The sequence below is a fragment of the Odocoileus virginianus genome, chromosome 21 (assembly GCF_023699985.2).
Source record: "Odocoileus virginianus isolate 20LAN1187 ecotype Illinois chromosome 21, Ovbor_1.2, whole genome shotgun sequence".
Classification (NCBI taxonomy): Eukaryota; Metazoa; Chordata; class Mammalia; order Artiodactyla; family Cervidae; genus Odocoileus; species Odocoileus virginianus.
Genome location: NC_069694.1, coordinates 23,663,759 through 23,677,160, shown reverse-complemented (window position 1 = coordinate 23,677,160; position 13,402 = coordinate 23,663,759). Strand labels below are relative to the sequence as shown.

General features: G+C 40.7%; 1 protein-coding gene across 2 annotated transcripts in view; it reads right to left on the bottom strand.

Moving 5' to 3' along the window:
- KCNIP4 (potassium voltage-gated channel interacting protein 4) overlaps positions 1 to 13,402 on the bottom strand; it is a 1,244,828-nt gene that overhangs the window by 572,331 nt on the left and 659,095 nt on the right. The gene's annotated exons all lie outside the window — the stretch shown is intronic.

Below are 13,402 nucleotides of genomic sequence, written 5' to 3'. Positions count from 1 at the left end.
AACATTTCTTTGTTTATCTCTTTTGTGAACATATCAATGTATCTCTGCATGATACAAACCTAGGAATGTTATTTCTATATTGTGACAAACGGATTATTTGTTCATATGTACTATTTGTTACCATGGAACTTCAGAAAACTAAGATCATGGCATCTGGTCCCATCACATCATGGCAAATAGATGGGGGAATAATGGAAACAGTGATGGGCTTTTTTTGGGAGGGAGCTCCAGAATCACTGCAGATAGTGACTGCAGCCATGAAATTAAAAGACACTTGCTCCTTGGAAGAAAAGTTATGAGTAACTTACACAGCATATTAAAAAGCAGAGACATTACTTTGCCAACAAAGGTCCATATAGTCAAAGTTATGGTTTTTCCAGTGGTCATGTATGGATGTGAGAGTTGGACTATAAAGAAAGCTGAGCGCAGAAGAATCGATGCTTTTGAACTGTGGTGTTGGAGAAGACTCTTGAGAGTCCCTTGGACTGCAAGGAGATCCAACCAGTCCATCTTAAAGGAAATCAGTCCTGAATATTCATAGAAAGTACTGATGCTGAAGATGAAACTCCAATACTTTGGCCACCTGATGCAAAGAACTGACACATTTGAGAAGACCCTGATGCTGGGAAAGATTGACGGCGGGAGGAGAAGTGGATGAGAAAGGATGAGATGGTTGGATGGCATCAGTGACTCAATGAACATGAGTTTGGGTAAACTCCAGGAGTTGGTGAGGACTAGGGAGGCCTGGCATGCTGCAGTCCATGAGGTGGCAAAGAGTCGGACACCACTGAGCGACCAAACTGAACTGATGGGTCTCCTCGGAGGCTCTGCAGTAAAGAGCCTGCCAATGAAGGAGACGAGACTTCAGTCCCTTGGTTGGGAAGATTCCCTGGAGGAGAAAATGACAACTCACTCCAATATTCTTGCCTGGGAAGTCCAAGAGACAGAGGAATTTGGTGGGCTGCAGTCCAGAGGTTACAGAGTTGAACCTGACTGAGAGAATGAGAATGCATGCAGTACTTGTTACTAAATTCTCTCCAAAAGGTTTGTACCAACTTTCATCCTTCCTACCAGAGTATAAAGGTCTCCTTTCTCCACAACCACCCCAAACCTTCTGCTACGTATTTTAAGTTTTTCACAGTTACCACTTGGATTTTTAAAAATCAAATTTAATGATCACTGGGTATCTACTCTGAAGAGATCTCTGTGCTTGGTTCTGGATCAAATGGCAAAGCAAGATGTAATAGAATTGAAGGAACCTAGCATACAGCCTTCACTCCTGCCCCTGCGAAAAGCAAGGCAATCACATAACCCTCTCAAGCCTCAGCTTCTTCATCTCTAGTATTAAGGGCTGGACAAGAAAATTTCTCAGGTCCCTTTCACCCTGATCTTAACTCTATGATGCTCCGTGGAAGCATACAAACCTATAGGAGAAACAGCATATACATGAATAACTATAATACCAAGAAAATATACAAATAAGGCATTCAGAGAGTATAGAAGATGGGGCCCAAACAAGAAAGAAGGGAGGGACTGGGAAGATTTTATCAAGGAGATTGAAAAAGATGTATTGAAGATGGCATGGAAAACACATGCAGGAATAATGGAGGAAAGGAAATTCAGAGAGGAAAGAGCCTGGTTGGAAGCCTCAAGATGAGAGTGTGAAGGGAACAAAGATAGATGGATGGTGAGGTTATGGCACAAGGTATGAATGCTGGGGGGATGAGGCCATGTACGGGGAATTTTTATTATGCCAAAATGTAATAAATCTTCATCATTTCATTAATGATTTTATTTTTAAACCCCCCAAAGCAATTTGGAATCAAGTATGTAACTAAGGCAGATGGTCAATTTATTTTCATTTGAAAATGAAGCCATAAAACTAATTTCTGTGAGGTTAATGGACTGACTGGATAGTCACTTCTCCAAGATTGCCCAAGGGTTTTGGAAAACAGGAAGAAGCATTGTAGAGATAAGAACACAGCCTCTTTAACTTACTACTCTGAGTAAACATGCTCCTTTGGATGTTTGAATTCTGGTGGGTTTGTTTAAAAGAGTCCATTGTTTACAGTTATATCTGACTAAGAAAACTCTCGTACCTGATGGATTCTTAGCATTCCCGGACAAAATTTTTAAAGTACAAAATCAATTTTATTCCCAAGAGGGAAAAAAATCCCTTCCAAGGAGCTATACTTTTTATACTAGAATGGTGGAGAACTTCACTTTGAAAAGAACCCCATGTATCTGATTCTGAATAAACTAAGTTACCATTGGTTAAGAACATGGACACAGCAGGCAAAATACATAGGTACAAATTTTGACTCTTCCATTATAAACTAGGATATTTATTTAAGCAAGCTATTTAAACTGTTTGCTAGTCTTAGAATTGTCTTAGAATTGCATTTAGCTGCTTCCCAGGTAGCTCAGCTGGTACAGAATCTGCCTGCAATGCAGGAGACCCTGGTTCGATTCCTGGGTCAGGAAGGTCCCCTAGAGTAGGGATAGGTTACCCACTCCAGTTTTCTTGGGCTTCCCTTGTGGCTCAGATGGTAAAGAATCCACCTGCAATGAGGGAGTCTTGGGTTCGATCCCTGGGTAGAGAAGATCCCCTGGAGGAGGGCATGGCAACCCACTCCAATATTCTTGCCTGGAGAATGCCATGGACAGAGGAGCCTGGAAGGCTACAGTCCATGGGGTCACAAAGAGTAAGACACAACTGAAATGACTTATCATGCATCTGTAGCAAAATACCTGCATCAATCTCCATGTGTTATGTCACTACTATTTTTCCCATATAATAAGAAATCAGAGGCTGGCAGCACAAGGCTTGTACAGTGGCTCCGTGTTTTCATCAATAAGCCAACAGCATTCCCTAGCTTTCTGACTCAACATTATATTTTCTTCTCTTTTAAAAATACTTCACGTTGTAGAGCAGTTTTAGGTTCACAGCAAAATTGAAAGAAGGTTCAGAGATTTCTCATATACTTCCTACATCCATAACATACAGCCTCCCCAACTATCAACACAGCTTCAATGGGAGTGGTGCATTTGTTATCAAGAATGGACCTAAAAAAGACACATAATAATCACTCAAACACCACAGTTTACCTTAAGGTTCACTCTTAGTGTTGTATATCCATGAGTTTGGACAAATGTATAGCGATGCATATTTATCCTCTTAATACATCCTATTTTATAGACCTAAAATCCTCTGTGTTCTGCCCTCCTGTACCCAAGAAACCATTGATTTTTCACCATCTCCATAGTTTTGTTTTTCCCAGAATGTTAGATAGTTGGAATCATACAGTATGTAACCTTTTCAGATTGACTTCCCTCTGTTAGCAATATGCATTTAAATTTCCTTCATGTCTTTTCACAGCTTGAAAGCTCATTTTTTTTAACCTTGAATAATATTCTGTTATTTAGATACAGCACAGTGTGTTTATTTATTCACCTACTGAGGGACTTCCTGGTTGTTCCAAGTTTTGACAATTTTGAACAAAGCATCTATAAACATCCCAATGCAGGTTTTTGTGTGGACACAGGTTTCAACTCCTTTTAGTAAATTCTAGGGAGCATGATTGCTGGATGGTATGGTAAGAGTTTATTTAGTTTTGTAAGAAATGCCAGTCTCCAAAGTGGCTGTATCATTTTGAATTCCTACCAGGAATATATGGGAGTTACTATTGTTCTATATCCTCACTAGGATTTGGTGTTGCCAGTATTCTAGATTTTAATCATTCTAATAGAACTGTAGTGGTATCTTATTGTTGTTTTACTTTGTGTTTTCCTGATGACATAGGATGCAAACATTATTTTCATATGTTTGTTTGCCATCTGTATATCATCTGTTTTTTTTTTGTTGTTTTTTTTTTCATTTTGGTGAGACTAATAAGTTATACTCTCTTGGCAAGTTTGAATTATACAATACAGTATCATCAACTATACCCACTATGTTATACATATGATCTTTGGCCATTATTCATTTTATAACTGAAAATGTATATCCTTTCGCCAAACTTTCCCCATTTTCTCCATTCCTGTAGCCCACAGCAACTGCCATTCTACTTTCCATTTCTATGAGTACAACTTTTTCTTTAGATTCATCATGCAGAATTTGGTTCTGTATCTTATATCACTTAACATACTGCTCTCCAGATTTACCTGTATTGTCACAAATGGCAGGATATTCTTTAAGGTCGAATATTAGTCCATCATATTCTACATTTTCTCTATCCATTCATTAACTGATAGACACTTAGGCTGTTTCTGTACCTTGACTATCGTGAATAATGATGCAATGAACTTGAGAGTGCAACTATCTCTACAAGATAATGATCTCATTTTCTTTAGATAGACATCCAGAAGTGAGATTGCTAGATCATACGGTAGTTCTGTTTTTAGTTATTCTTGAGGACACTCCATATTGTTTTCCATAGAGTCTGTAGAGTTTACATTCCCACCAACAGTGTAGAAGGGTTCCCTTTTCTTCACATTCTCACCAGCATGTTTTATCTTTTGCTGTTTTGATAGTAAACATCTTAACAGGTGTGCCATGATCTCTAACTCTGGTTTTGCTCTTTGCATTTCCCTCATGATTAGGGATGTTGAACACCTTTTTATATACCTGTTGACCATTTGTAGGTTTTCTTTGGGAAAAATACCTATAACAAAACTGAGTATATTTGTCTACATCAAATTAAAAAACAAAACTTCACAGCAAAGGAAACCATCAACAAAATGAAAAAGCAACCTATGGAATGAGAGAAAATATTTCTAAGCCACATATCTAACATGGGGTTAATCCAAAATATACAAGAAACTCATGCAATTCAATAGCAAAGAAATGGACAAAGGATCTGAATAGACATTTTTCAATCATTCTTGATATATGGCAGCTGATGGGAAAAGGGGACAAAATATTTTCCTTTGCATTTTTATTCAAGACACTGTTATCTAATTCCTATTGGCTAAAACTAAGAAACATGGTCACACTTTGTTGCATGGAAAGCCAAATACTTTTACTGAAAACATTGTTATCCTAAACAAAATCAGGGATTTTTTTAGTGAGAAAAATGGCAAAATAAAATTTTTGTAGGCAACTAACAGTGCTTGCTAATGCCATCCCTAAAGAGTTACTTTGAAAGTTAAAAACAAAATGAATATAAGTCTTAACATACAGTAAACATTAATAACTCTTGCCCCAAAATAATTATATTAATGTATGGCTGATAATGTTATATCTGTTTCTTCAAGGGCATGTTAATCCTTCATGGCACTGATCAAAGGCCACACCTACTAAGATTCTTCTCTTATTCTGCTCCTTAAATGTTTTTCATTACACTCAATTGAAACAAACTAATATGACAAACAAGTAGAAAAGGAATGCATTGAAACTGTAGAACTGAGAAGGTAGCTAGGGAACTAGTTTTGGCAAAACTCAGGAACCCTAGTCAACTTCATGGAAGTAAATACCACGAAGGGTGTATTTTAAGCTCCATGAACTACAATAGGAGGGAGTAGGCCTCTGCTTTCCACCAGGGTCCTCAATGGGATTGTTCCTAAATAGGTGAAGTGTTTCACTGATAGATGGATAAAGCATGATTGCTGTGCATTATGAAGCCAGAAGCACATACATTGTTGACTTTGGCCAAATGTCAGTATGATGGCTCTGTGTTATTTAATTACAAAATAGATATTTGTTCACGTTAATGATGCTGAGTATCTATAGTAAGAATGAGAGGGGAATTACTTCAGAGTAAATGGGGTGAAGCAATATAGAAGCAGTAATGCATAGTTCTAATTCATAGAAAGACAGGTAGAATGTTTTAGTTTGAAAATAGTATATGGAAAGGCAATTACTAGCAGCTTAGGAAGCAGAAAACTAAGCAGCATTATCAAGAAATTGAATATATTTAAATAGTAACATGACAAAGTCAAAACAATGCATCTGGAGGCCTAATCTGGTATGTTGAATGAACAGGAATGCAGAAAGACTGACTTCTTGAATATGGGTAATATATCTAAATATGGGATCTGAAGTGAAGATGGACAGAAACAGAATAGGTGAGAGAATTAGGGAGGCATAGTAGAGAGGAAATGTCAACTGAAATTATTTTTAGAAAGCCAGGATAGAAGTATTCAAGATCCCCTGTGAAGTCAACCTTGACTGAATTGTTGCTTCCATGAAAAGTAGTGAGATAAGAGGCAATACAGCCATAAGAAATAAGATAAAAAGTTGTATTTTATATAGTATGAAATGTCAATAGAATATCTCTTTGAATATATGCAGAATTTGGAATTATATATCTGGTGCCAATGAGAGAACAGAGCTGATGGTATAAAGTCCTTTGTCATTTTTCATCATATTCCATACCTTCCTCTGGTCTTGCCATACACCATATTCTCATCTTTATCAGTTACTTTGTGTATGTCTAATTCTATGAACTTTCTGTGCCCTTCTGTATAATGTCATCTCACATGACCTCTTTAGCCACTAATCACTCTATACTTCAGGCAGTATTTTTCCTATTTTAAAAAAGGAAACTAAATGTCAGGGACAGCCTACATCCTTTCCTAAATATTTTCTTTACTTATGAATTAAAGGAAACAGTTATTATTGCATTTTGCTTCCTATTTAGTGAACTATGGATAAGACCATTTTGGGCTATGCAGAATCATTACTTTTTTTTTAACTGTAATTCTTTTTACAGATTTATGACCTGCTAAAATTTTCCAAGATCTAATATCTCACCTGTTGGCAGATTTTTTTTTTAAATGAATGCCTTCTCATTTGAAAACAGTCCATTCACATTTCAAAAATCTTATCAGTATTACCAGATTATTCCTTCTAATTATTCTGGTAGGCCTGATCTCAGAAAACTATTTGAATCCATCTGTTATTTAAATTCAAATTTGTTGCACATGAAAGAGCAGAACTTGATTTATATTATCTCTGGTTAGTTCCACTATGTACAGAATAATAAATATGCAGCCTCTCACACAGCAGCTATAGTAGGTACAAGTCTACAAAATAACTGTCACTGAGATTCAAGATCACATATGTTTACTAAGGGCATCTAAAGGGCATAAACATTTCAGAATTCTAATCAGTACACACCCTGCTAATACACAACCAGAAAAACATTCTTAACTCTTTGGGAAAAAAAAATATGTATCTCTGTTTTACATGCAATATAAATATATAGACAAGGGTCCAATCCAGCATGAGTCAGTAGCCAAGTTTGTGGGAACTGAAGCTTCCATAGAAAAACATTTAAGTGTATTCATCAGGTTTGCCTCAACCTGAGCAACTCCGTATATTGCATTGTTTACATTACATGTACATAGTGCAGCTCAAAGGGTCCCTGTTGGGTTGGATAAAATGTTAGTCATTCAGCTGTGTCTGACTCTGTGACCCCGTGAAGTGTAGCCTCCTAGGCTCCTCTGTCCACAGGATTTTCCAGGCAAGAATACTGGAATGAGTAACCATTCCCTTCTCCAGGGAATCTTCCCGGCCCAGGGATCGAACTCGGGTCTCCTGCATTGCAGGCAGATTCTTTTCTATCTGAGACACCAGGGATAACATCCCCCCAAATTCATGTCTATCCAGAACTCAGAATAGGACCTTATTTAGTAACAGGGTGCTTGCAGATGTAATTTTTTAAGATGAAGTCATATGAATTAGGGTGGGCATAAACGTCACTGGTATAATTTTAAAAAGAATATGTGAAGACACAAAGGGGGAACAAAGCCATATGACAATATAAGGCCATATGACAACAGCAATGTAGCTATGAGCCAAGGAACAGTAAAGATCCCTGGCAACTACTAGAAGCTATAAAGAGGCAAGAAAATATTCTTTCCTAGAGCCTGTAGAAGGAACATGACCCTGAAGACCTGTTAATTTCAGACTTCTTGCCCCCAGGACTGTGAGAGAATAGATTTCTGATTTTTTAGGCCACCCAATGAGTGAGGGCATTCTGAGGAACTGACATAGGCGCTCAGTGACACAATGACCACTCGGACTTGATTTGTTTCCCTTACATAAGCAGAGACTTACTTAGAGTTGCACCACCTTCACACTGACCTCTGCGCATAGACTCGGTAAGTAATTGTATAAAGCCAGGATAAAGTACATGCATTTTGTTATTTCTAGGCAAAAGTGTTTCCAAATGAAAAATAATTTAAAGGAAACAGTAATCAAGTTTAAAAGGCCATTTTAAATAGTTTAATTCACAATTCTTATTGCATCCCCAGATGTGCAAATTTTCAGCACCCAAGGGATCAGTAAGAAGACATGGTGACACTCTTTCCTTCTTGAAACACTTAATTTAGTTCCAGCTCTGAAATCTTCTGCTTCTTTTGGTCCACGCCTCTCCTTCAGTGTACTTCCCCAGTGGCTCAGAGGTAGAGTCTGCCTGCAATGCAGAAGATGCAGGAGACATGGGTTTGATCTGTGGGTCGGAAGATCCCCTGGAGGAGGGCATGGCAACCACTCCAGTATTCTTGCTGGAAGAATCCGATGGGTAGAGGAGCCTCATGGGTTCCAGTCCACGGCATCGCAAAGAGTCAGACAGGACTGAAGTGACTTAGCACACGTGCATGCACTCCCTCGCTCTGGGGGTACAAACCTTTCCCTAATTCAGTTCTTGGTTCTGGGCTTTTTGGGCTTCCTTGGGTGGGCTTGCCTCCCATGTGGTTTCCACAAACACCACAGTTCTGATGGCAACAAATCCACAATTTTCTCTGATGCTTGATCTGATCTGTAGTCTACTATCTTCACCTGGCTTTAGTCAATGCCTGCATGTTACTTCAAACTTAACTTTGGGAAGAACGCAAGGTCTACACTCAACAAGGTACATTTCATAGTATTAGATAAGATGGTTTACATTGTGATTTTGCTCTCTGTCACCAATATTCAAGGACATGTTTTCCTCCCCTGCCTCATGCCCATCAAAGACAAGAATTCAGAGAAACCATCTAAGTGAAATCTTGGAGGCATGCTTGCAAAGCTGATATTTTCCTTTACAAAAACAAACAAACAAACAAACAAAAAACAACTAGTTAAGACTCTATAGCAGAAAGAGAAAAGGAGGCAAGAGTGGTGACTCCAAAGAGTAGAAGGATCAACCAGAGAGACAGACCTAGGAGGGTGCAGTCCTCAACAAGTTAGTAGCATTCAATTTCAGGAGAGATCCAGTAAGATGAGAGTCAGGGGACTGACCCATCACTTAGGCATAAATAAATGAAATGTTTTGCATTTTTCTATATATTGGAGAAAGCATTATTTTAGCATGTACACAGCTGCCTTCCCCTTATCTCACTGAATTCTCAAAACAACCTATGAACAGAGCAATGCCACTATTTCTTACTTGAGGGAATTGAAAGCTTAAATAACAGGCCCAAGGACACACAACTACTAACTGCCAGTGTTAGAACTAGAACACACTTCCTCTGACTATAAATTCATTATTCTCTTTTCCATTTGCTTTTACATGTGGCCCTTGGTTTATTTATTTTTTCCTGCCCTCTGAGCACTCGATGAGTAAAATCACAAACACCTTACCAACCACTCAATGGTTTATGCGTGCTAACTCACTTCAATCATGTCCAACTCGTTGAGACTCTATGGACTGTAGCCCACCAGGCGCCTCTGTCCATGGGGATTCTCCAGGCAAGAATACTGGGGTGGGTTGCCATTTCCTCCTTCACGGGATCTTCTTAACCCAGGAATTGAACCCAGATCTCCTGCACTGGCAGGCAAGTTCTTTACCACAAACACCATCTGATTTATAATATGATCTAAGATTGTTATTCTTTTGTATTCTCTACTAATCGCATTTATGAAACGTCTAGCCATGTTGTTAGATGCTTAAAAAATGTTCTGAGCCTTCTCTGAGCCTTGACTATTCCTCTTAAGGTCTAGTTCTTGCCATTACTTTAATAAGGCAATGCTGTAGCCAGCTTGGAACCAGCAAAAGGTGAATAAGAGAAAGAAAAGGTTTGTGTGAAAGATGGACCCAATTATAGCAGTCTGCATTTTCCTATAATACTTGTGACAGCAGGGAAGTTGAGAAGCTGCCTTTAAGTCTATGATAAATAGACTTAAATAAAAACATTCTGCAGGTCCAAAGTCAATAAAAATGTACATAATGTACTTGGAGTTAAGGTGGTAAATGAGGTCACAAATACACTGAAAGCAGAAGAAGTATTGAAAAGTCAATGACATATTTAGGTAGATACTCCTTAAAAAAGTAGAAAGAGAGGCCAGAGAAATTTCAGAATGAAAAAAAAAATCCATGTTCTTGATATACCTCTAATTTAAACAGGGAATGCAGCTCTTCAGGGAGTTAGACATTCCCTGCTTCTAAGTATATTATCTCCCTTAGGTTGGCAAAATGGCATGCTCTTTCCCTATTTTCCACTCCTTCAGGGCCTCTCTCCTCACAATCTATGCACAGTCATCAGCAGCATTTCCGTGGTGAGTGACGGTGACCCTTGGATTTATGCCTTGCACAGCAGCATGGGCTGTTTGCTACAACAGCAAACAGCACTTGTCACCCAGGATGCAGCCTGGAGCTCATGTTACCCACAGAACCCTCCCACAGGCTCCAAGGCCACCCCTTCAAGGAGGGGATTTTTGCAGTGTCCATGGTCCACCCACATAGTTACACTTTTCTAAATCTGCGGACACAGCCTTTCCAGTGCACTGTTATCACATCATAGGACACAGCCTTTACAGTACATGGTCCTAAACCTACAGCACAGGACACAATCCATTTTCCTGGTGGCTCAGAGGTTAAAGTGTCTGCCTGCAATGCAGGAGACCCGGGTTCGATCCATGGGTCAGGGAGATCCCCTGGAGAAGGCAATGGCAACCCACTCCAGTATTCTTGCCTGGGAAACCCCATGGACGGAGGAGCCTGATGGCCTACAGTCCACGGGGTCACAAAGAGTCAGACACATCTGAGCGATTTCACTTTCTTTTCTTTTCATTTTTCAGTCAGTTCAGTAGCTCAGTCCTGTCCGACTCTGCAACTCCATGGACTGCAGCACGCGAGGCCTCCCTGTCCATCACCAACTCCCGGAGTCCACTCAAACTCACGTCCATCGAGTTGGTGACGCCATCCAACCATCTTGTACACTGCTCTAAATCTTTCAGAGAGGACACAGCCTGTCCAGTAGAATCTCCATCCAAGTCAGCTCACATTTGCATTCACATAACCCGGATGAGGCTTTTACCAGCTCGGTCCCTCTTTGGGGTCTTCACACTCCTGACACCTTTTGCCCACCACTGCCCCTCTATTTCTCCCAAGATAACCACCATCTAGGTCACTTCATAGATGGGATGCCCCACATAGGGCACAAGAATAGCAACAATCAGGGATCCAAAAGTGGTAGACAGGGCATTGTTCAAAACGGCACAGCACATGCCACCCATAAGATGCTTATCTGGGCCTCGGGTAATTTGGGCTAAATATTGATGGTTTCATGCCCAGTTCTCTCACAACTTGAGTTAACTTGGCATAGGTATACCATTTAATCACAGTATCCGGGAACTCTCGGGAATTTGCTCACACCACGTGGATGGCAGCGTTAATCCATTCCATCAGGGTGTGTGTCTGATTAGGCGCCCCCTCTATGAGTCACCTGGTGTTCTGCAAACTTTGTCTCAATGAGGGTTGAGTGGTTATAGAGAGCAATCATTCTGTTTTGTCCCCAGAACAAATTATACCATCCGCCCCTCTGTCCCAGAGTTGCAAAAGCCATGCTGCCAAGGGTTCCCCTTGCTTTTGCCAGAATCGCTTACCTGAGTTGACCAACTCCACTTGAGTATGTGGTCTAATGTCGTGGACTCAGTCACACTGGGGGCCCCTTGAGGATGCCCCACCCCCACAGTTTTAGGCCGCTGATCCTTCCCTTTCTGCTGGACAATGGGCTTCATTGCCAAGCGGGGACCCACAGTCTCACAATGTTCATCATCACTGTTCTTATTACCTCACTTTCAAGGCACTGGGTTCATCAAGGCCACACATGTCTTGCTCCAGCGTATGTGGTTCTAACTCTTCCTCCCATCTCTGCAGCTCATGGACTTGCACAGCATCACGCAGGGCACTGCTTTCAGGGCAATCAGAAAAATCCACCCCACGGTGCCAGTGGCAGGACGTGCCACTTTGTCTGGCAAACGGGAACTCCCCACCTGTAACGCCTTTTCAGGGCTGTCCAGTGACCCATCTCCTTCCTCCCAGTCTTCTACTGGGTTCCACACAGAGAGGGCCACGGCCACCAGGCACCACATGCTATGTGGTGGTCACTGGCTTCCTCCTTCCCTTGGAGCCTCAGGCTCCTCGACCTGCTGGCTGTCCTGCTGACTATGCCACTTGTCTTGCTGTTCGCACTGTGCACATTGTTCTCTGAACCCAGCGAAGGCAAGGCATGAGCAGGGAAGCTGGAAGAAAACTCCAGGAGGCATGGGAGCTGCAGACATGCTCATTCCCTCCGGGCTGGCGCAGCAGCTGCATTGCAGCCACACTGTATTCTCGTAGTTGACCCAGGGGACGTAGCAATGATGCAGTCATAACACAGCTGCAAGGATTTTTCAGGTGGGCTTATGTGTTTACAGAACAAAAGTGGCCCGAGGCCAAGCAGGTACATCGTGACACACACTCACCGTGCCGTAAGTGATCTCAGCTGTTACACAACCACGTGTTTACAGAACACGGGGTGCGAGAGAGGGGTGGTGGAGTGAGAGCCCGACCACTGCCATCTGAGCTAATTTGCCCTTTCCCTCCGGGAAGCATGAAACTATTTCTTAGGTCATGCATTGACAAAGGACCGGAAGTGCAGTCAGTGAGAAGAAGAAGAAAACTTTCCCACAACACAGAACCTAGTAAGTCTGAAGGACCAATCTAAGTCAGGAGGAAGCTGGCTGTTGAGCAAGGACCTTATTATTAGAATCCTCACATGGACTATTGAACGGAACATTAAGTTGCCAAGAAGAAGACTAAGTATGGCTTTTTTCACTACGGAAAATGAAAGGTCAAAAGAACTATGTCAGAGTATAAGAAGCAAAGTAAGCCCTGAAGCCATCTGGGTATGTGGCATTAGATCCATAGATATAGTCCTTACTAGGATTTCAGTAGCTTAAGGTCTTGGATGGCAAATTGTAAAAAGTGGAAGTTTTTTAAAATAGTGGAACAGCAGAACTATGGAGACAATAACATGTCTGTGGTTGCCAGGGGTGGAAAGTGAAAAATAATAGGCATAGAAGAGAGGATTTTTAGGGGAGTGAAAATACTCTGTATGATATTGTAATGACAGATATATGTATTATACATTTGTACAAACTCATAGACTGTTTAGCACGAAGAGTGAACCCTAAAGTAAACTATGGATTCAG